At 47.1% G+C, this 20,922-nt stretch overlaps 2 long non-coding RNA genes across 2 annotated transcripts in view; one reads left to right on the forward strand and one right to left on the reverse strand.

Annotated features, from left to right (window-relative positions):
* The window catches only part of LOC111097085, a 32,726-nt gene extending 17,509 nt beyond the window's left edge, over positions 1-15,217 (reverse strand). Inside the window, exon 1 of the long non-coding RNA XR_005363460.1 lies at positions 15,118-15,217. This is a non-coding gene — a long non-coding RNA (uncharacterized LOC111097085). The remainder of the gene's footprint in view (positions 1-15,117) is intronic.
* Positions 2,197-20,922, forward strand: part of LOC119872882 — a 28,725-nt gene continuing 9,999 nt past the window's right edge. Inside the window, exons 1-2 of the long non-coding RNA XR_005363458.1 lie at positions 2,197-2,461; positions 14,422-14,567. This is a non-coding gene — a long non-coding RNA (uncharacterized LOC119872882). The remainder of the gene's footprint in view (positions 2,462-14,421; positions 14,568-20,922) is intronic.

Raw genomic sequence — 20,922 nt, forward strand, 5'->3', positions numbered from 1 at the left:
GAGTTTGGATCACTCCACAACCTTCCCAGTGCTTGGTATTGTCAGCTGCTGGGTTGTGATTTTTTTTTTTTTTTAATCTGAGCTATCCTTAAAGGTATATAGTGGATGCTTATTATCATTTTATTTTAGTGATTGATGACGTTAAACATCTTTTCATGTGTTTACTTGCCATCCCCATCTCTTCTGTGGTGAAGTGTATGTTCAAATATTTGGCCCATTTTAAAAACTGAATTGTTGGGGCACCTGAGTGGCTCAGTTGGTTAAGTATCTGCCTTTGGCGAGGGTCATGATCCTAGGGTCCTGTGAGCAAGCTCTACATCAGCTCCCTGCTCTTCAGGGAGTCTGTTTCTCCCTCTCCCTGCCCCTCCTCCTGCTTGTGCTCTGTCAAATAAATAAATAAGATCTTTTTTAAAAATTAAAAAACAACTGAATTGTTCATTTTCTTATTATTGAGTCTGGGGAATTTTTCAATATATTCTGAATATAAGTCCTCTCTGTCAGATACAGATTTTGCAAACACTTTTTCCCAGTCTGTGGTTGTTTTTCTTTTCATTTTCCTAAGTGTCTTCTGAAAACCCAAAGTTTTTAATTTTGGTCAGTCCCCTTTGTCCATTTTTCTTTCATGGATTGTGCTTCTAGTGTCATAACCAAGAAACTTTGCCTAACCCAAGTCACAGAGATTTTCTCCCGCATTTTCTTCTTTCCTACTTTTAGTTTTTTTCTTTCATAGCCTCTTTTATGTTTTCTTTCATACCTCCTCTTTTGTTTTCTCTGATATTTTTTTTCATTAGAAGCTATGGCTTTTTTTTTTCATTATGGATGTCTAAATTTTCCAGCACCATTTTTAAGAAGATTGTCCTTTCCCCATTGAATTCCCTTTGCACTTTTCAAAATGCAGCTGACTGTGTGAGGGATATCCCTCACCACTTTCTACCACGACCACTATTATAAATGTCCATCCTTCCATCAGTTCTACTGTCTCAATTACTGCAGCTTCATAGGAACTTTTAAAACCAGAGAGTGTGAGACCACCTCTTATGCTGTCATCCTCCAAGTCCTTTCTCTTTGCAGGGGTCTTTCAAGCCAGGAGGCAGAGGCTGACAAAGCTCTAGGGCTCTGATATGGCTTCACTGGCCCTGTGATGCCAACCCCGCCAGGTCCTCTCCTGTCCTGCTGCCTCTAGCAAAGCTGAGGTATTTCTGTTTCTGCTTTCACCAACATTAGCAGGCCTCTAAGCCTTTGCCTGCATTGTCACCTCTGCCTCCCAACGCCCACCCCTTTTCTTCCTCCTTCAAGGCTCAGTCCAGCCTGTTCACCTACAGCATACCTTCTCTGACTTCCCAGGCTGCCTGAGTACTAGTCCTCTGCTTCTGAGCTCCCTACCTGCACACTTCCCTCTATCTGAGTATCTACCACATTTAATCAAAAGACACATGAAAACACTCTTCTGCTACTGCCAACACCCCAGGGCACACAATATGTCTGCTTTAGTTGGCTCCTCCCAGTACCCAGCCCAGGGACTAACAAAAAGTTGGTGTCAACACACAGCTCTTGAAGGAACAGAACTGATAGTGGAATTTCCCCAGGGCCCCATAACAGTGGCAGCTGGAAGATGCCATGCTCATGGCCCAGCTGGGAGAACTGAGGAGCTTTCCACCTATTTTCTCCTTCTCTGTTCTGGCATTCTTAATCAGAGACCTCGAGAGCCTCACATATATTGAAGGATGCTCGGGAAATTCTGACTCTGGAAAGACAAGGAATTTTTCCTAAAGAATAGGGATCTTATGAGAGACCTCAAGGAGAATAAATGTGGCCTCCTCCAAAGGCTCCCACACAAGCAATACAGCCTAGTGGCCAAAGTGCGGGCCAGAGCCAGCTGCCCAGGGCTGATTTCAGTGTACCTGAATCCACCACTGCCCTACTACCAGGGTTAAGTTACTTCCCTTCTCTATGCCTCACCTGTAAAATGGGAATAATCAAAGTACCTCCTCTTTGGGTTGCTGTAGGGATTACATGAATCAATATATGTATAAATATATTCATGTACATACTTAAATATATACTTCCTATAAATAAATAGGACAAAATACCCCCATAAACTTGGGTGGTTATCATTATTTGGGGGGCTGAGATACCCTTGGTGCCCACTGCTACCAGAAAAATATGTAAGCACAGCTTCTCCTCCTACCAAGGCAAGACAGCTGCACCCAGGAGCCATGTGCTGCAGAACAAGCAACAACCGGCACCAGGAATAGGCTACGCCTATCTCAGTGTCCCTGTGTGGCTCTCAGGCACCCAGGGAATCCTGCCTGCTGAGTATTCATACCTGGATGCCCAGAGCTCTCAGATAGTAACGTATCAGTCACCCTTCAAGACCAGAGCAACGGGACCATTTGCTCTGCAGAGAAACAACTCACCTGCAAGAGGAGCCTGGGAAGTAGAGCCTTGCTTGCCCACAAGGGTAAGTCCCCTGAGAAAGGAGTCAAAGAAGTACCCAGAGCACCACTGATTTTACTCGGGGGTAGAGCAAAGAAAATTCTCTGAACAGGAGAGGCACAGAGGTGCAGAGGGACAGCAGGGGAAGGACAGAGAGGCAGAAGAGGGGTTCGAACCCCAGATCCCTTTCCCTGTGTGAGCTACTCAACTTCCCTAACCTCAGGTTCCTCATCTCACCTTCCAGGATAGTGCCACCCCTCTTCTGGGACACCTGCTGCTGTGGAGGAAAGCAGAGAGCAGGAGAGCCCCCTGGGGCATCCAGCCTTTTCTGTCTACATCCCAGGCCACTGTTCTGGCTGCGGGCTCAGCCCAGGGTAGGAGCCCCAGTCAGTAGAAAGGGCCTTCCCTCTAGGAAACAAAGAACCAGGGGGACAAAAACAACCTCTAGGACCCTGGGAGGCTGCCCAAGCCCCCAGCACCACCCTCTCACTCCTGGGCCACTGGAGATAGGCCCAGCTCCCAGCCCCAGAGAGAAGGAAGCCCTTCCTTCTTGCCCTGCCCATCCTGGCTGGGCTTCCCAGTTCCCTGGGCCCTCTCCCCCCAGCACCTCCCAGGCCCAGCAGAACTGAGGAGGGCAGTGGGGGGGTCAGGCGGCTGCTGGGCCCGTGTCTGCTAGTGCAGGGCAAGGAGGGGTGGGTGGACAGCCCTTGGCCAAAGCCTCGGGGAGGAGGGCAGAGCATTCTTTTGAGTCCATTCAGCCGCTTAGCTATTTCCTGCCCTGTTCCAGCACCCGGCATGCTCCACCTGCTCTGACTTAACCATTTCCTGTTTACCGCCTGCCTCCTGCAGCCTCCAAGCCCTGGCAGCACTCAGCAGCCCAGCGAGAGCTCCCCGGATGGAGGCCTGGAGAGACCACTTCTCCTAGGGAAAGGGGGGGCGCCCGGTCCTTCCTTCCAGACACCTGACCAACCCCAGGGCCAGGGAGCAGGGGCCCTGGAGGAGGAAGAGGACCCTTCCGGGGCCCAGGCTGACTCACGGCAGCATTAGTCACCCCTCCCGGAAATCAGTCCTGTCCTCTGGTAGCCTCCTCTTTCCTAGCAGCCCGAAGCCTCTCTCCTGGTCACCCTTCCTCGTACCCATATGGTTCTGGCAGAAATGAGAGCCCCTGTGGTCCTTTTCATGTAGAAAGTTCCTCTGTGATGCTGATTTCCTATGGGAGAAATCCTTGGGGGCGTTCCAATTACTGATTTGGGAACCAAAGACTTGCTCCCAATCTCAGCACCACCCCTTTTACCTACATGACTTGGGCAAGTTACATAACTAGTCTGGGCCTCAGCTGGGTTTTTTTCAAGGAGTGATAATAGCTGTTTCATAGCATTGTTGTGACAATGATATCATAACACGTGTGTGAAAGTTCCAGGTACAAAATAAGCAATCAATGCATGGTGGTGAATAATATTATCATATAGGAGATGAAAGAAAAGAAATGTTCCTTTGCCTACAGTGTTTTTGGAAAAATAGTAAGCAAGCCCTTGCTTCCTTGTCCTTCTGAAACTATGGGCTGATAATGGAGCAAAATAAAGGAAAGTAAGAGGTTTTCTCAGCATCTAATACCTGCTGGCTGCAGAAATTGCCCCCAGCAGGAGTTGTTGGGAGACAGGGATGGGGGTGGGGGGGTCTGCAGTAAGGAGCAGAGTGAGTGCAGGGAGAGTGCTGATGGCTCCATGGGGGGGGGGGGGGGGGGCAAAAGGGGGAGAGAAGACTGTATGTGTGCCCTAAGGACAAGTCATCCCCCAGACAAATGAAAACCTACTTGATCCCACCTCTCGAATGTGAGGCCCCTATGCCAGCCAGCCCCAGCCTCTTTTCTCTAAAGTAGGGTTTTTCAACTTTGGCACTGTTGACACTGTGGACCAAATAATACTTTGTCATGGGGACTGTCCTGTGCTTTGCTGGATGTTGAGCAGCATCTCCAGTCTCTGTACGTGGGATGCCAGTAGTTCTCCCCTCCCTCTGCCAGTTGTGACAATCAGAAACACCTCCAGACATTGCCAGATGCCCCAAGCAGGTGAGGGTGGGGAGAGGGAATCACGCTGCCTCGTTGAGAACCACTGCTGTAAAGAAAGGCTATGGACAGTAGAAGGGGAGGCCCTTGAGTCTCCCCCAGGCCCATTCCCCCATCTCCCTACATTCTCCTGGGCCTTTCTCCCCAACTCACCTGACCCCCAGGCCTGGCTGGGATATCTCCCCCAACATTCACTGGGGGAGACAATGTCAACTCCCCAGCACACAAGTCACCCAGAGTCAGCCTCCACAAGCCGGCAGCCCGCAGCATCTTGGGAAGGCAGCCTGGCCAGCTGGTGGCAATTAGCAGAGGGCTGACTCAGCAAGAAAGGCCAGGGAGCGGTCAGTGGAGGAGTCTGGGGGATAAAGGAGGAACCCAGTGCCTCAGAGATGAGCCAGAGAAGGCAGGCGTGAGGCTGAGACAAGCCACAGGTGGTGTGCATGGGCACTGACCCGGGCACTTCCTGCTCTGTCAGCACCCCACCTCCGGGGAGGCCACTGGGAATGGAAAGAGAGCTCAAAGCCCCAGTTGTAGGCACTGTCTCCCAGAGACCCTCAAAGTCCAGCCAGGCTAGACCCCAAACATTCAGTGGACCCAGACTGGGTCAGGGAAATGGCAGGGAGCAATTGTGGAGATTTGCACAAGGCTGGAAACTGGGGACACAGAGCTTCCAGAGTATTGGGTTTATAAGTGCTCTCTCCAGATAGCAGAGGGCCCTAAGAAGAAGGTGTCAAAGGAGGAAACTGGCAGGCTTCACCGGAGAGAGGACTTTGGAGCAAGTTGTCCCATAAGGACTTCTCCAGGCAGAGAAGTTGATGAAGGAAGGACAATCAGGGAAGGGGTACAGAGTCCATGCATAGGCCAGGGCTGCCAAAAGAACAGGGAGAGGCTGCAGGTCTGAGAGGTTGGGGTGCAACCCCTGGGCAGCACAGTTTAGCTCCTGGGCAATGGGGTGGGAGGGTAAGGTGAGCCTTTGAGTCTTTCCCATGGGCAAGTGGCTGGCACGATGAGGATTAATGGGCAGTTTGCACATTGCCTCCCACCCCCCATTCTTACCACTGAAGTTTGGATCACCTTGATGCCAAGGTCAAGCTGTCCTGGCAAGTGCACCTTGGCCTTGGTCAGTTCTGCAGGGAAGATACTGAGACGTACACTCTACCCAATGGGAGGAAGAGATAGCAGTCACCTGGCCTAAGACATGCAGGCAGGAGGCAGGAAATGGTGAGTTAGGATTTGAACACCTTGCTTTCACATGCTGGGGAGGTTAATGTTCTCCCTCCTCACTCACAGGGGCCACACCTTTGCTCCAGGCCATTCTGGAAAGTCACCCTTGCCGTAAGCCCAGCCCTTAATCACCCCAGGGTAGGGAGAAGATCAGATAGAGCCAGGGTACCCAGGGCCTTGCCTGCTGGAGGAGCCTCCTCCCTCATGCCCTGCCCCTGTGGGTCTGTTCTGTCCCACCCAGTCCCAGGAAAGGGCTGGAACAGTTGCCATTTCCAACATGTCTGGGCCTCTCCTTTCTTGCCCAGGTAGCTCTTCTGGGAAAACCTAGAACAGCTGAGTGGGCTTTTCAGGATTGGCTGGGTGCCAGGGCCAAGGCAAGGGATGAGTTGGCCATGTAGCAATGATCTTATGTGCTGCTGAAATATTTTTCAGGATATTTAGAGGATCTCAAAACCGTTTACAAGAAATAGGGTTGTCTTAGCTGCAGGAGGACCCACAGAAAAAGGGTCACATGCCAAGCTGGTGACAGCTTTGGGAGTGGAATGGATCTTTAAAAGACTGGCTTCCAGGAAAGCAAACAATAGAATGCAAGGCTGAAATTGCATCCCTACTAAATATTATCTGAGATTAAAACAGGAGTTCATTTTCTGTTGGAAACCTATACAAACCGAATAAGCAACAGTGGTGTGTGTGCGCATGTGTGTTGCAGAGAGGGTGGGTAGAATGGAACAAGTTATAACACTCACTCTCCCTTCCTCCATCTTCTGTAGTGAGAGACTTCTGAGGGTGCCTCGGACATGAATACTTTCCCTCTGAGATTCTGCACCCATGGCTGCCTTCTCCTCTATACCCAGCAGGGCCCAGATCTCCCACTTGACAGGAGACAGCCACATTGGGCCGCCTGTGTTCCTGATGGGCATCTGGATATTGTACCTGAAAGACAAGGCCATTGCTTTGGAATGTCCTTCTGGTCACTCTTTCCCACGGACCCTCATCACCTCTCGCTCAACTCCCAGTCTCTTGCCCTATTCCCACCAATCTTCTGTGCCATCACTAGATTAACCTTCCTAAAATACCACTTTGATTGGTCACCCATCCTTGTCCAAAAGACAGTGTCCAAAATCCCTTTACAGGACACTTAAGACCCTCCACAGACCCATCTTTCACCTCTGGTCTTCCCCTGCATGAAGATTCTCTAGACATTTCCTTGTCTGCTTACTGTCCTCGCATTGCTTCAAAGGCTTCCCCCCTCTCTACCCTTCTGGATCCTTCCCTTCTATCCTTAGAAACCAGCTCTGCCAGGAAGCCATCCCATCACAAAGTGCCTTCCAGTGAGTCTGTTAACCCAGAAGATTGTGTAACCTCCTTGGATTTATATCCAGAACTCTCCCTTCTCCAAAGGCCCCATTATCTGTACTTCTCACTCTGTCTTTATTAACACACTGCCTGGGTTGTGAGCTGACTCCCCCAAGAAACTGGGTTGCTAGATTTAGCAAATAGAAATATAAGACTCCCAGTGAAATTTGAATTTTAAGTAAGTAATAAAATTCATTATTATAAGTATATCCCCTGTAATATTTGGAAAACACTTATACTCAAAATTTATTTGTTGGGGTACCTGGGTGGCTTAGTAGGTTGGACATCTGCCTTCGGCTCAGGTCATGATCTTGGGGTCCTGAGATGGAGCCCTGCATCAGGTTCCCTACTCAGCAGGGAGTCTACTTATCTGTCTTCCTCTGCCCCTCCCTCTTGTCCTCCCTGCTAGCTCATGCTGCCTCTCTCTCAAATAAATACATAAAGTCTTTAAAAATGAATAAGTAAAAAATAAATAAATAAATAAATAAATAAATAAATAAATAAATATGAAAATGAATAAGTAAAATGAAAATAAAAATTTGTTGTTTATCTGAAATCAAAATTTAACTGGACATCCTATATTTTCTCAAGCAACCCAACAAAGCAAGAGTAAGCCCTTGTCGGGTGATTTGCATCTCCCTTGGGCTATGACACTCAGAGGAGTTCCTCAGGACCTGTATTGCTGACGGATTCCTTTTTTATTCGATAGAGAATCACCAACTTTCATCTGCTATTGGTCCCAAGGCCCAGAGCCCATTTGGCCAAGTCTGAAAATCTGTCAACAAGCTCATGGCAGGTCACCTGTGAGAATACCTCTTCCTTCACTTCCTCATTTTCTCTTTAAATATTTGTCCTCAAGACTACACTGGCAGCAGATGGGCTTCAGGTAATAAAACTGAGTGTTTCTCTCTAACCAAAGGAGGCAGAAGCTCTGGAGCCGACCTACCTGGTGTCAAAGCTCAGGCCAATCGCACAGTGGCTGTGAGGCCTCGAGCAATGACCTAGCATCTCTAGGTCTCCATTTCTCCATCTGTAAATCAGGGATAAGAATAATACCTGCCTCAGAGGCCTGTACTGAGGGCTGTAGTGAGCCCTCATAGGGCTGTAGTGTAAGTGATACCGTGCACAGAAGTTGGCAGGTCACTGACTCTCATATGGAAAGCACTCAACAGATGTAAGCTGACGTCGTCAGGGATTATCTAAGACTCTCTGTGGCCATTGGCATCAGCACAGTCTCCTTTTGAGGGCTCTTTCAATAGCTGCTAAGCTGTCAGGGTGAAGCCCAAAATGGTGGTCATGTGTGAATTTGTGTAAGCAACAAAGCTATGGCAGAGTCACAAAGGAAGATCACCCGCGGGAGAAAGGAGGTTTCAGTGGGGAAGTCCCACCTTAAGTGAGGGGAATAAGGCATACAGGGGCTCCCTCTAAGAGTGCAATCTGTCCCCACTTCTCCAATTCCACTGCAAACCATTACCTTCCTTTTTGAAACTCCATAGAATGGGTCTTAATATTTCTAACAGGGGTAAGGGCTGCTTTGTCTCTGATGAAACAGCTGGCAGGCTCCTGCCCCCACTGGATGTGGAAAGAGGAAGAGCTACCATTGACCCCCTCAGGACTCTCAGCGTGAGTATCAGGACCTCTTAGGAGACCTCGCGCACCCAGATTTTTACTCAGCCTGCTGACCCAACCTTAGCCTCCTGGACTTCAGCATAGCCCAGAGTCCCTTGGGCTTTTCAAGAGGACTCTAGGTCAATTCAACAAAAGTTGAATCCCCCAAAGGATCAATTTGCTGAATGACAACTCTGATTTCACTAAATTCACGGGTTTCCAAAAACTCCTTGAATATTCTCAATGGATATTTTATCTTAACGGCAATTTTTTTTTAAAGATTTCACTTATTTATTCACGAGAGAGAGAGAGAGAGAGAGAGGCAGAGACACAGGCAGAGGGAGAAGCAGGCTGCACACAGGGAGCCTGATGTAGGATTCGATCCCGGGTCCCCAGGATCACACCCTGGGCTGTAGGCGGCGCTAAACTGCTGAGCCACCGGGCTGCCCTTAACAGCAATTTAAGGAATATTCCATTTGTCAAAAGCTCAGAGACCTAGAATGATTTAGTTTTCATATAAATACATTCTTCCTATGAATATATTTTCTTTTAAATCTGTTATTTAATGAAAATATTTTGCAAGAAATAAATTCATGAAGAATACATTGAATCGAATAAGAATATATTTTTAATGCGTAGTTACTAACATATTTAGGCAGAATGCAATCAGATGTTCACAGAAAAAAAAAAGATGTTCACAGAGAATCTATTTTGGAAGATTATTGTTAAAACAAGTTTAAAGTAAGTTGGCTAAATTGAAAAATTGATGAACTGATTCCTGACCACATTAGCTCTCAGAGAATCGGTCTGCTTCTCAGGAGGGAAAATCAATATCTCCCTCTTGTCATTTGTTTACAATTTGATTCTGAGAACTTCTAGAACAGTGGTTCTCAAACACGAATGTGCATTAGAATCATTTTGCAGCCTGGTTGATCTTCTGATTCTTGGATTAAAGTTCCCAGGGATTCTGGTCCCAGGTGAGGTAGGGCCCAGCAATCCACATGTTGAATATAATGTCAAGGTCACCCCATGCCTCACTTTGAGAATCAATTTGAGGGTCAGGGAAAATGGCTAATCATGAACAGTTACTATGATATTTTAAAGTAGTATTTTTTTTTCTTCTTTTAGAGTGCTTTAAAATTATCTAACATTAACACTAATTTTGTAAAATAATAAAATCACCAGCATTCCACCATTCTAATACAATTATCTCTTTTGCCAACAGCCTTCAGTGCATACCTTATAGATTGCTAAAATGCACATACTTGCTTATATTCTACTTTTTCCACTTACTGCCAAATAAATATTTTCCATCATTCTGCAAAGGCATTATCATTACCATTTCTAGTGGTTGTATAATGTACCATGTACAGATTTGCTATCAGCTACTCAACTGGTTTTCTAACATTTCATATCTACTAAGTGCTAAGTTGTTTCCCATTTTTAACAGCAGCGAGCATCTTGGAACATACAATTTTTTGCTTCTGTTGAAATATTTCCTTAGAACTCATTCCCAGGACTGGAATCAGTGGTGTGGTGGGAATTGACAAGGAGAACAGAGTAGAACAAGGTCCAAAGACCATTCCTGGGATGACATGAAACATGAATACTGTAATCCTCCATTAATTCACTCTCTTGAGCCCTAGGAATAATAGTCATGGTTCGTTTTACGAATCAATTTAAGATCAGGTCATTAAGAAGTTGGGCAAGTAAGGATTCCGAGCTTCTTACAGAATCATGCTCTTCTGTATTGGGAAGGCCCGGGACACTGTAAGTACTTAATGTCTTCCAGTATTTGATGCATAATAAAGATACAGCACTTAGCTCATTAACAGCCTGGCATAATTGAATTGCATCATTAACACTCCTTGCCACATCACCCACATGTCTAGGGAATATCCAGAGGCGTCCCACTGAGTCCCAAGACCTTGGGAAAGGTGGAGCCACCTCCCCCAATTCCCATGCTGCCCTCTTTCCAGCTGCTCAGCTGGTAGAAGTAGGAAGGGAGATCTAGATGTAATGAAGACCATTAGCCAGTCTCACTTCCTCTTCAGAGCTGATGTTGTAACAGTGTGCTGAGGAACCAGGGGAAACCAAGAGGAAAACTCTAGTTGCTCTCCAGATGTGTAACATAAGGAGGTTATTCTGATTTCACTTCCATGAAAACATGAGTTGCTCAACAAATAGTTGTTGATTGAGTAAAAGAATTGATGGCTTTTGCCTCCCCCGATAAACCCTCAGGCTCCCTGTTCCCCAGGCTGCCTCTCCTTGATGTGCTCTGTAGGGGGCGCTCTCACCGCAGCCTTCACTGCAGCAAACACCTGGGATGCAGGCCACTATGTCTTCCTCCTCTGGCAGTGCTGACCTTGGCTTTATGTATCTCCTGGATCTGACCTCTTGGGAGCTGTCAACAATGCTCACCCTCAGCAGGTTTTCTGAGCCTGACATAAGGCAAACGGATGGGTGCATCACAGCACAAACCGTGTGCACTATGTTGATTAGCTGGTTGACCACTCCAGCAGCTCTCCCTTTCATGAGGCATCACGGGAGCATCCTCTGCCTGCATCCTGGGGCCCTGGGTCTCCCTCCTCGGCTGTCTTCTGTCTGTCTTCTCTGCCTCTCTCCAGGCTACTGGAGTATTCGTCTCTGGCTGCCCAAACAGCATCTCCCTGTAGGTCTTCACTTCCTCTTCTGAGACCCGGCTACCCCAGCTGAGAGGCCAGCCTATACACTCGGAACCAAGGTCATCCTTCCTTTCCCTATTCTCTGCCTCCTTCCAGGCAGAGGATTTCTTGGAGCCCAATGTGGGACACCTAAAGCCCCTGCTCTTCTTGTTTTCCCACAATCAGGAATCAGTGGAAGGCAGAGCTTTGGTCCCACCAACCAAACAGTAGGGACAACGGGGGGGGGGGGGGGGGGGGGGCACCTGCCTTCCCCTCCGGCTTCCCCCTTCTGGGATTCTGAATCTGTAGCACACGGTGAAGAGGAGCACTTCCTGTCCCAGCCCAGCTGTCATGAGACAAGCTGGAGAGGGCGGTCTCCATCAAGTTGGCCCAGCAGAGGTGCAGACAGTCAGACACCTCCTAGTTCCCACGCTCAGGCAGCAGGCCTCGAGCAGAACTGGTTTCATAATCTCACCTCTGCCAATGCTTTTTGCATAATGATCTGCCATTTGGTTCCCACATCACAATCATAGTATTTATCTATGCAAAGCAGCACCTCATTAAAAAAAAAAAAAAAAAAAAAAAAAAGAAGAAGAAGAAGAAAAAAAGAAAGAAATACACCACCATTGGCCCAACCCCTCATTAGAGTATAATGCACAGGCTCCGGGCACACCCAGGGCGGAACCAGCACCAGACTGGTCGAGTTTGGGGCTTCTAGGCCTCCGTGGTGCTCCTCATACCGGCTCTGTCTCCACCCTCACCTTGTTCCCCAAGTTTGCTCTGCTGCTCCCCAAATCTGTGCAGTGAGAGATGACAGAGGAACCCTTCGGGACCAAGAGATTGGTCCACTGGAGGCTCCTCTCCTCCTAGGGGCCTTCTCCCCTGCAACATTAGTTCTACTTAAACTCCTCCTTATTGTCGTCAGCCCAGTTTGTACGAAGATTTTGCTGACTACTGATCTATGTTTACCTTTGTTTCTCATCAGAGTAAAAGCTCCAGGAGAACAGGAACGTGTTTATTTTTTAGGGTCTAACCCAGTGCTTGGTGCATATAGACCCCAGAAAGCCTGATGTAATTATTTTACTTCATGATAATCAATTCCATGATTGCTTCTCTGCCAGAGCGCTTTCCTCCATTCTCACTGGAAGTACACCCCTTTCTGGCTCCTCAAATGATCCTTTCAATCCTTAATGCCCCCAGTCTTGGAAATACTAGTTTAAATTCCTTCATTTTCAACGATAATCTTACGCTTTGGGGATTGTCTGAGTGACTTGCGTTTAGTGTACAATATTTAAGATATACAGAAAGGAAATAAAAGAAAAATATAACACCCATGTACTCATCAACCAAAACACACACACACACACACAAAAAAAACAAAACCCAAACCAGAAAGCCTTACTATTATACAACTGATGCCCCCAGACAATCCTGACGCCACTCACCCCTACTCATTCTTCCCCATCTGAGGAATCTGAATCCCAAATTTGGTGACCATTGAAATTTTTTACAGTCAATATATATTATGCTTACCATCATATAGATGACTAACACTATTTTCCTTCCTAAGCCATTTTTTCCTGCTGTTTGGGCTTAGGTGTGAATGTGGGCAGGACAGGATACAGTATGTCCTGCAAGCTGGGATCAGACCTGCGTTCTCAGCCTCACTTCACTCATGCGCCACACCTGCTCTGCGCCCCAATTTCTCTATCTGTAAGATGGCAGTAATAATACCAGTTCTCAGAGCTAGCAGATGGATGAGATAGATGTAGACTGCTTGCAGCATCAGGAAGAGAGGCCTAGATAACCCCAAAGGGGCAGGTAGTACCTGAAGAAGGCATCCAAAGCAGACTTCTCATCACTGAGCAGGATGTGCTGAGCGCACCCACTCTCTGATGCCCCCAGTGCCAATACCTTTACACCACCCTGTCAGCTCTATCACAGCTCCATGGGCAGGTCTCCCATCAGTGCCTGTAGAATGTCACTAGACAACGTCACCTCTGGGCCACAGGGGACTCGTTTCATAACAGAATCAGTGATTTTTTGCCCTCACTGCTCCTGGACCTTTCCTCCCTCCCTTCCTGCCTTCCTGTGAACCAGAGCCATAGGGCCTCCCCGGCAAGCTCCTATGGGATGGTGGAGATCAGGCTGCTGGACTGCAGAGAAATGGGGAGGCAGGGACGTCAATTTGCAGCAGTCCTCCGTGGTACCTTCCCAGCGGCAGCAGTGTCTGTGAGGTCCGTGTGAGTGTAGAATAATGAGGCCACAGGGATCTACAAAGTTTAAGCGTCCCTGCTCCCAGGACCCTGAGAGAGAGAGAGACAAGATCGAAAAACCACCAAAAATGCTAAGTTGAGATCAAAACACAAGCATTAAAAGGTAGATCAGGGATCCCTGGGTGGCCCAGCGGTTTGGCGCCTGCCTTTGGCCCAGGGCCCGATCCTGGAGACCCGGAATCGAATCCCCGTCGGGCTCCCGGTGCATGGAGCCTGCTTCTCCCTCTGCCTGTGTCTCTGCCTCTCTCTCTCTCTCTCTCTCTGTGTGTGTGTGTGTGACTATCATAAATAAACAAAAATTTAAAAAAAATTTATAAAAAAAAATTTTTAAAGAAAAGTAGATCATTCCCACCTACAGCCATCTACCCACATTCGTACCAGAAGGCTTCAAGTGTGGGGACCACTGAGGGTGAAACAGAGTGCGATTTTTAAAAATTTATTCATGAGAGACACACAGAGAGAGGCAGGGACATAAGCAGAGGGAGAAGCAGGCTCCCTGCGGGGAGCCCGATGTGGGGCTCAATCCCAGGACCCCGGGATCACAACCTGAGCCAAAGGCAAATGCTCAACCACGGAGCCACCCAGGTGCCCCCAGAATGCAATTTGGCTGACTGGTCCACGAGGCTCCAGAAGGCAGGCTAGTCAGCAGACAGAGGCCATGGACCACTTTGCCCAAGATGCCAGCCCCTTCCTGAAGCCGAGGAGGCCCCCGGGATATGTGACCGGGTGGTGGAAGAAAGTGGCAAGCTTGGTAGGTAAAAGAGTTTACTAACACAGATGTTATCTCCGGCAGAGAAGAAGTTACTGTCATCGGAAAATATTCCCACATGTGCTAAATGCACTCAGCACTCAAGCAAGAAAGGTGATTCAGAAGGGCTGGTGCTGCGGACAAGAGCAAGTATGGGAGCAGCCTGTGGCTCCCCTCCTGGGACCCTCCAGGTATCCATCCTGCAGCTAGTACCCAAGACAGCTTCTCAAGGTAGACAGGGCTCCATGAGAAATCCCACAGAGGCACTTTACTGGGAGAACGGAGGCCTGGAACTCCAAAGTGGGATGTCAGGAGTGGCGGATGACAACAGAGAGCACTGGGATTGCAGAACCAGGCCACTGTTGGGAACCTTCCTGGTGGCGAGTGGGGAGGGTGGCTGGCGGTGACTGAGAGCTGAGTTCTAGACCTAGTGCAGCTACTTCCCATCTCTGTGACCATGAGCAAGTCATTTCATCACTCTGAGCCTCAGTTTCCTCATATATAACACAAAAGGATTGGATTAGGTTGCCTCTAGGGTCCCCTCGCATTAACATCCTAAGGACAATATCAAGGGACAAGGAAGAGACCAATACTGGAATCTCCCTGAACGCACCGCTCAGGGCCACTGGAACAGAATACAGTGTAGAATTAGAAGCCCTGCCTGAGGCCTGGAAGAACTAGCAGGAAGGCTGCCCTGCCACCACAAGCCCCACCTCCCACAGCCACCCACAGCCTCCTGACCTCATGGCCCTGATGGTCAGAGTGTGAGCCAATGGACTCCAAGTTGGGCAACCCAATTCTGGGTCAAGCGCCTCTGCCGGCTGTGTGACTTCAGGCAAGGCACTTATCTTTTGGCCGTGGTGCCTGTTTCCTCATCTCTAATAATCTCCGCCCCTCCTGCCACCTGGGGAGGCTGTGAGAATTCACTGAGTAATGCCCAGAAAGCACTTAGCTTGCAAGGGGAGAAGAGTCCCTCATAAGTAGGAGATGGTGGTGATTGTTGTGACATCTGCTGGGCTCCCTGACCTCGTCCTCAGCCCTTCATTTGCTGCTGACGGAAACTAACCTGTTGTGAGTCACCGCTGTCTTGTTCTCAAGGTTGGTTCACAGAATTCCCCTGAGCATCATGCTCATGTCTAGCCCCATGGCCAAGTGACAAGACATTGGAGAACAAGGCTGAGAAAACATGACGCCACAATTTCCCTGACACCTGATTCCACTTTGCTTTTTACCCACTCAACTAAACATTTCATTAAGGCAGGGTTATCTAGGCTACCAGGTTGCCTAAGTGCAGGGGGCACCATTTGCTACCTTTTAGTTGGCACTCAATAAAACTTTGTCGAGCAGGGGTGCTATCTGGCACAGTTGGTAAGGCGTATGACTCTTGATCTCGGGGTTGTGAATTGGAACCTCACATTGGGTGTGGAGCCTACTCACAAAAAAATTTTAATAAATAAATAAACATTTGTTGAATGAATGAATGAATGAATGAATGGCACAAACTTCCTCTGAGTGAAAGGAAGGAAATTAATATTTTTAAATGCCCACCCTGTGCCAGGAGCACTTTATATTTTTATTCCACTTATCCCTCTTGGCAGCATTATAGAATCAAAATGATTCTCCCATTTTATGGTTGGGCTAACTGAGGCTCGAGTATTAGGTAGTTTGCCAAAGTTTCACACCATGTAAGTGGTAGATATAGAATATGAAACCCCAGGACTGTCTAGCTGGGTTCTCGCCATGGTGCCTTGAATATGGGTATGGGAAGTAGGCAACATCCTTGAACCAAGATAAACTGAGACACCTTCTTCAACTGGTATTTCAACTGGACCAGCCAAGCAAACAAATACAGATGCCCCAGACAGGCTTGGGCTGTCTTAAATCCTATAGGACTTGACTTGGTCTGTCATGGGCCGAAAGGGTAATAGTGTGGGAAAGGTGTTGCCTGTGAGCATTAATGAGGCTCCAAGGCAAGCCCCAAGGTGCCCTGCCGCTGGTTGACAAAAAGCCCAAGTTTTAGGAGGTTCTCAAACCTTTCAGGGAAGCCAATGGAACTTGAGTGGTCCCTACTCCCCTTTTTCCTATTTTTACCCTAACTTTCCCATCATATCCATATACCCCAAACCACTGCTACAAGGTATCCCCCCAAAACACAGACGTACAGTGTCTATTCTCCTTTACCAGTGAAACTCCCTGGCTCCTAGAAGACCCATGACACTGACAAGAGAGAAAGTGGGTACCACAAATTATATCAAAAATACTGGGTGTTTCTTCGCCTCAACATTGCTAAAACTCAAGACACAGGAAGTAACCTTTATTCTCCTCTTTCTGCTGGGACATTTTCCTAGGGTGTACGGTACTGTACTGGGAGACCTCCCCAGCCCTGTGGCTTGACCCAGACTCAGCCCCTCCACTCCTGAACTTCGTTAACCTTCCTTAGGCCTTTGATATAGGAACGATAATCTCTGGTCTGATAGCAGAAGGAACTTGGGCTTTTTTTTTTTTTTTTTTTTGAACTTGGGCTTCTTAAAGCCCTACAATGGGCTGTTGGAGTGAGCAGTCTTTCAAAAAAGCTCATGTACATATTTACTCAGGCCTGTGGCACTTGCAAAGGAATTATTGTCAGTTGTCATGGCCAACAAACACATGAGAAAATGCTCTGCATCACTTGCATCAGGGAAATACAAATCAAAACCACAATGAGGTACCACCTCACACCAGTGAGAATGGGGAAAATTAACAAGGCAGGAAACCACAAATGTTGGAGAGGATGCGGAGAAAAGGGAACCCTCTTACACTGTTGGTGGAAATGTGAACTGGTGCAGCCACTCTGGAAAACTGTTTGGAGGTTCCTTAAAGACTTAAAAATAGACCTGCCCTACGACCCAGCAATTACACTGCCAGGGATTTACCCCAAAGCTATAGATGCAGTGAAACGCCGGGACACATGCACCCCGATGTTTCTAGCAGCAATGTTCACAATAGCCAAACTGTGGAAGGAGCCTCGGTGTCCATCGAAAGATGAATGGATAAAGAAGATGTGGTCTATGTATACAACGGAATATTACTCAGCCATTAGAAACGACAAATACCCATCATTTGCTTCGACATGGATGGAACTGGGGGTATTGTGCTGAGTGAAGTAAGTCAATCGAGAAGGACAAACGTTATATGGTCTCATTCATTTGGGGAATATAAAAATTAGTGAAAGGGAATAAAGGGGAAAGAAGAGAAAATGAGTGAAAATATCAGGGAGGGTGACTGAACATGAGAGACTCCTAACTCTGGGAAATGAACAAGGGGTGATGGAAAGGGAGGTGGGCAGGGGGTTGGGGTGACTGGGTGACAGGCAATGGGGGGGGGGGCACTTGACGGGATGAGCACTGGGTGTTATGCTATATGTTGGCAAATTGAACTCCAATAAAGAAAATGATAATAAAAAAAAAGAGATCCTAAAAAAAAAAAAAAAAGGAATTATTGTCAGTTGAGAGGTATTTCCAGCCAAATGTCTCTCACCAAGTATGATGACTGCCCCTCACCTGGGGACTCATAACTGCCAGGTGCCCTGTCTGTCAGCCAACTGCTCAAGGCTTCCCTAACTATAGGGTGCAGAGGCTAGGTGAGTTCATTGAACATCTCTTGTTCTTCTCAGAGATCCACCTTAGTCAGCTCTTCCAACCTCCAAGAGATGGGGGTGTCTTTTTTTTTTTCTAAAATAGGCTCCACACCCAAGCATTGAGCCCAAGATGGGGCTTGACTTCCAGCCCTGAAATCAAGATCTGTGCTGAGATCAAGAATCAGATGCTAAACCGACTGACCTACCCAGGTGCCCCGGAGGTGTCTTTTTTAGGAAAATTTCTCCAGAGTTTTGCTAAGGCAAGACCTACAGGACAACTTAACTAATCAGAGGACTGGGGACCAAGTCTTGTTTTTAATCCCTTGAGGCTACATCTCAGCTCTGCCAATTCCTACTGTATTTGTTTGCTAGGGCTGCCATAAAATCTCACAGAATTAAACAGATTTACAGATTTACTCAGACCTGTGACACTTGTAAGGAAATTATTGGCAGCTGACAATGATCTGAGTGGCTTAAACAATGGGAATTTATTTTCTCACAGTTCTGGGTGCTAAAAGTCTAAAATCAAGGTGTCAGTAGGTTTTATTTCTTCTGAGCACTGTCTCCTTTGCTTGCAAATGGAGGTCTTCTCACTGTGTCCTCACATGGCTTTTCTCTGCACATGTCTCCTACCCTCACTCCCGCTGGTCTATGTGTCCAAATTTCCTTTTTCTATAAAGACACCAGTCAGATTGGATTAAAGCCCTCCCTAATGACCTCATTTTAACTTAGTTACCTCTTTAAAAGCCCTGTCTCCAAATATAGTCACATTCTGAGGTACGAGAGATTAGGACTTCAACCTACAAATTTTGGAGATAACTCAGCTCCATAATACCTGCCGTAGCCAAATCATGTTCCTACTCTGTACCTTCATTTTCCTCACCTGGAACCCATTTCCAGGCTGGTGGGCTTTCTGAGGAAGACAGTGTGGTTGTTTGCCTTCAAGAGGATCTTGTCATGAATGTCAAGGACAAAGCAGGAAGGAGGAAAGAGCCTCCTGTGAGCTGTCCTTGAAAGGCCAGCAGCATCTGCAGAAGAACACTAACTACCCAAGCAGGGACCACCCTCTCTTTGGAATTTCTCCTTACTTCGAAAGGCATTGTTCGTAGATTTTGATTTAGATACTTCTAGGTGAACTCAGGCCTCGACCAATTAAATAAAGGAGACACATTTCTGTCTCCATAAAATATCCGATATAAAAATATTTTTTCCCCAAGGCCTCAGAGGTCAAGAATTGAGTTAATCATGCTATTCTACTCAAGGCATCACCATGCCCACAGAATGTCCTCACCCCAAAGCTTATTACACTAATGTGTTTCTAAATGGCCTTTATGCATATTTCCTTATAAAATAATATATGGTATTATTTTGTGGGGAGTTATGTTTTTTAATTTATGAGTGGTTTGCTCTAAGGAGCATTTGGTTGCCTGCTTTTTTTTTTTTTTTTTTCTTTTCTGGCTGTAAGAAAATTGTCATATCATGGAATGTGCCTGTAGTTCCCTGCTTCTAAGAGCTGGGAATATTCCATAGTATTTGCCCACCACAGTTAACTTACCCATTCCTTTGGTGATAGATCACTAACCTGCCACAAATAAAGCTGAAGCGAACACCCGGATGGCCTATACAAGAAATGCTCTGAGTGAGAATCCCAGGAGGGAGTTCTGGGCTCCAGGGGAACACATTTTCACTCTACTGAGCCCTTCCAGATTGGTCTCTGAGATGACTGGACTAAACAAAGCCACTTGATTTGGGGCTTAATATAGTGCTACTAATTTTATCAGCTATTAGAAGAATCCTACGTTGGTAGCTCCGGGTTTAATGCAGCCCGGCCACAAGCTGGCGGTGGGATCTTATAGAAGCCACATCACCATCTAGGTCTCAGGGTCCTCTTCTGCCACATGAGTATTCCAGACAAAATCAGCTCCCAGGCCAACGCCAGCCCTTGGAGGAATGCATCTGAGGGGGAGAGGATGGGAGGATAAATAGCTGTGGATCCTAACTCCCAGCTTTGGAAACCTTAGCAAGTTACTGAAGAAGACAGTTTCCTCACTTTTCATGTGGAAATGCCTGTGTAATTGGACTTCTGTGACAACTAAACGAAATGCTATACAGAAAGTACTTGGCACTTCCGGAAGATGTTCAAGCAAATCAGTTCTCTTCTCTCTTTTCTTTTTTTTTTTTTTTTTTAAGATTTTATTTATTCATTCATGAGAGACACAGAGAGAGAGAGACAGGCAGAGACACAGGCAGAGGGAGAAGCAGGCTCCATGCAGGGAGCCCGGGTCTTTAGGATCACGCCCTGGGCCAAAGGCGGTGCTAAACCGCTGAGCCACCCGGGCTGCCTCTTCTCTCTTTTTCTTAACTCACATGGTTTTCCCTGTTGTTGTTTTCAGTCGAAGAATTCATCTTTATTCTTCTCTCTTTGAAGTCCAAATACACACAATAAAGTGCACTAATCTGTTTTAAAAAACAGCTTTATTGAAATTTAATTCCCATACCATAAACTGTACCCTTTTAAAAATTATTTATTTATTAATTTGAGAGAGAGAGAATATGACAAAGAGAGAGAGCGTGTGAGTGGGGGGCAGGGCAGAGGGAGAGAGAATCTCCAGCAGACTCCCCACTGAGCTGGGATCCTGATTTGAGGCTCCATCTCACAACCCTGAGATCACAACTGGAGGTGAAACCAAGAGTCAGACATTCAACCGACTGAGCCATCCTTCTAAAGTGTACAGTTCAATGGTTTCTACCATATTCACAGAAATGTGCAACCATTGTCACTGATTTAAGAACATTTTAATCCCCCCAGAAAGAAACCCTGCACTCATGAGTAATTCTTCCTCCTTGCGTCCTCTCCCGGCCCCCGGCAACCATTAATTTACTTTCTGTCTACCATCCAGACATCTCATGTGAATGGAATCATTCAACAC

This window comes from Canis lupus, chromosome 8, assembly GCF_011100685.1.
Source record: "Canis lupus familiaris isolate Mischka breed German Shepherd chromosome 8, alternate assembly UU_Cfam_GSD_1.0, whole genome shotgun sequence".
NCBI classification, from domain to species: domain Eukaryota; kingdom Metazoa; phylum Chordata; class Mammalia; order Carnivora; family Canidae; genus Canis; species Canis lupus.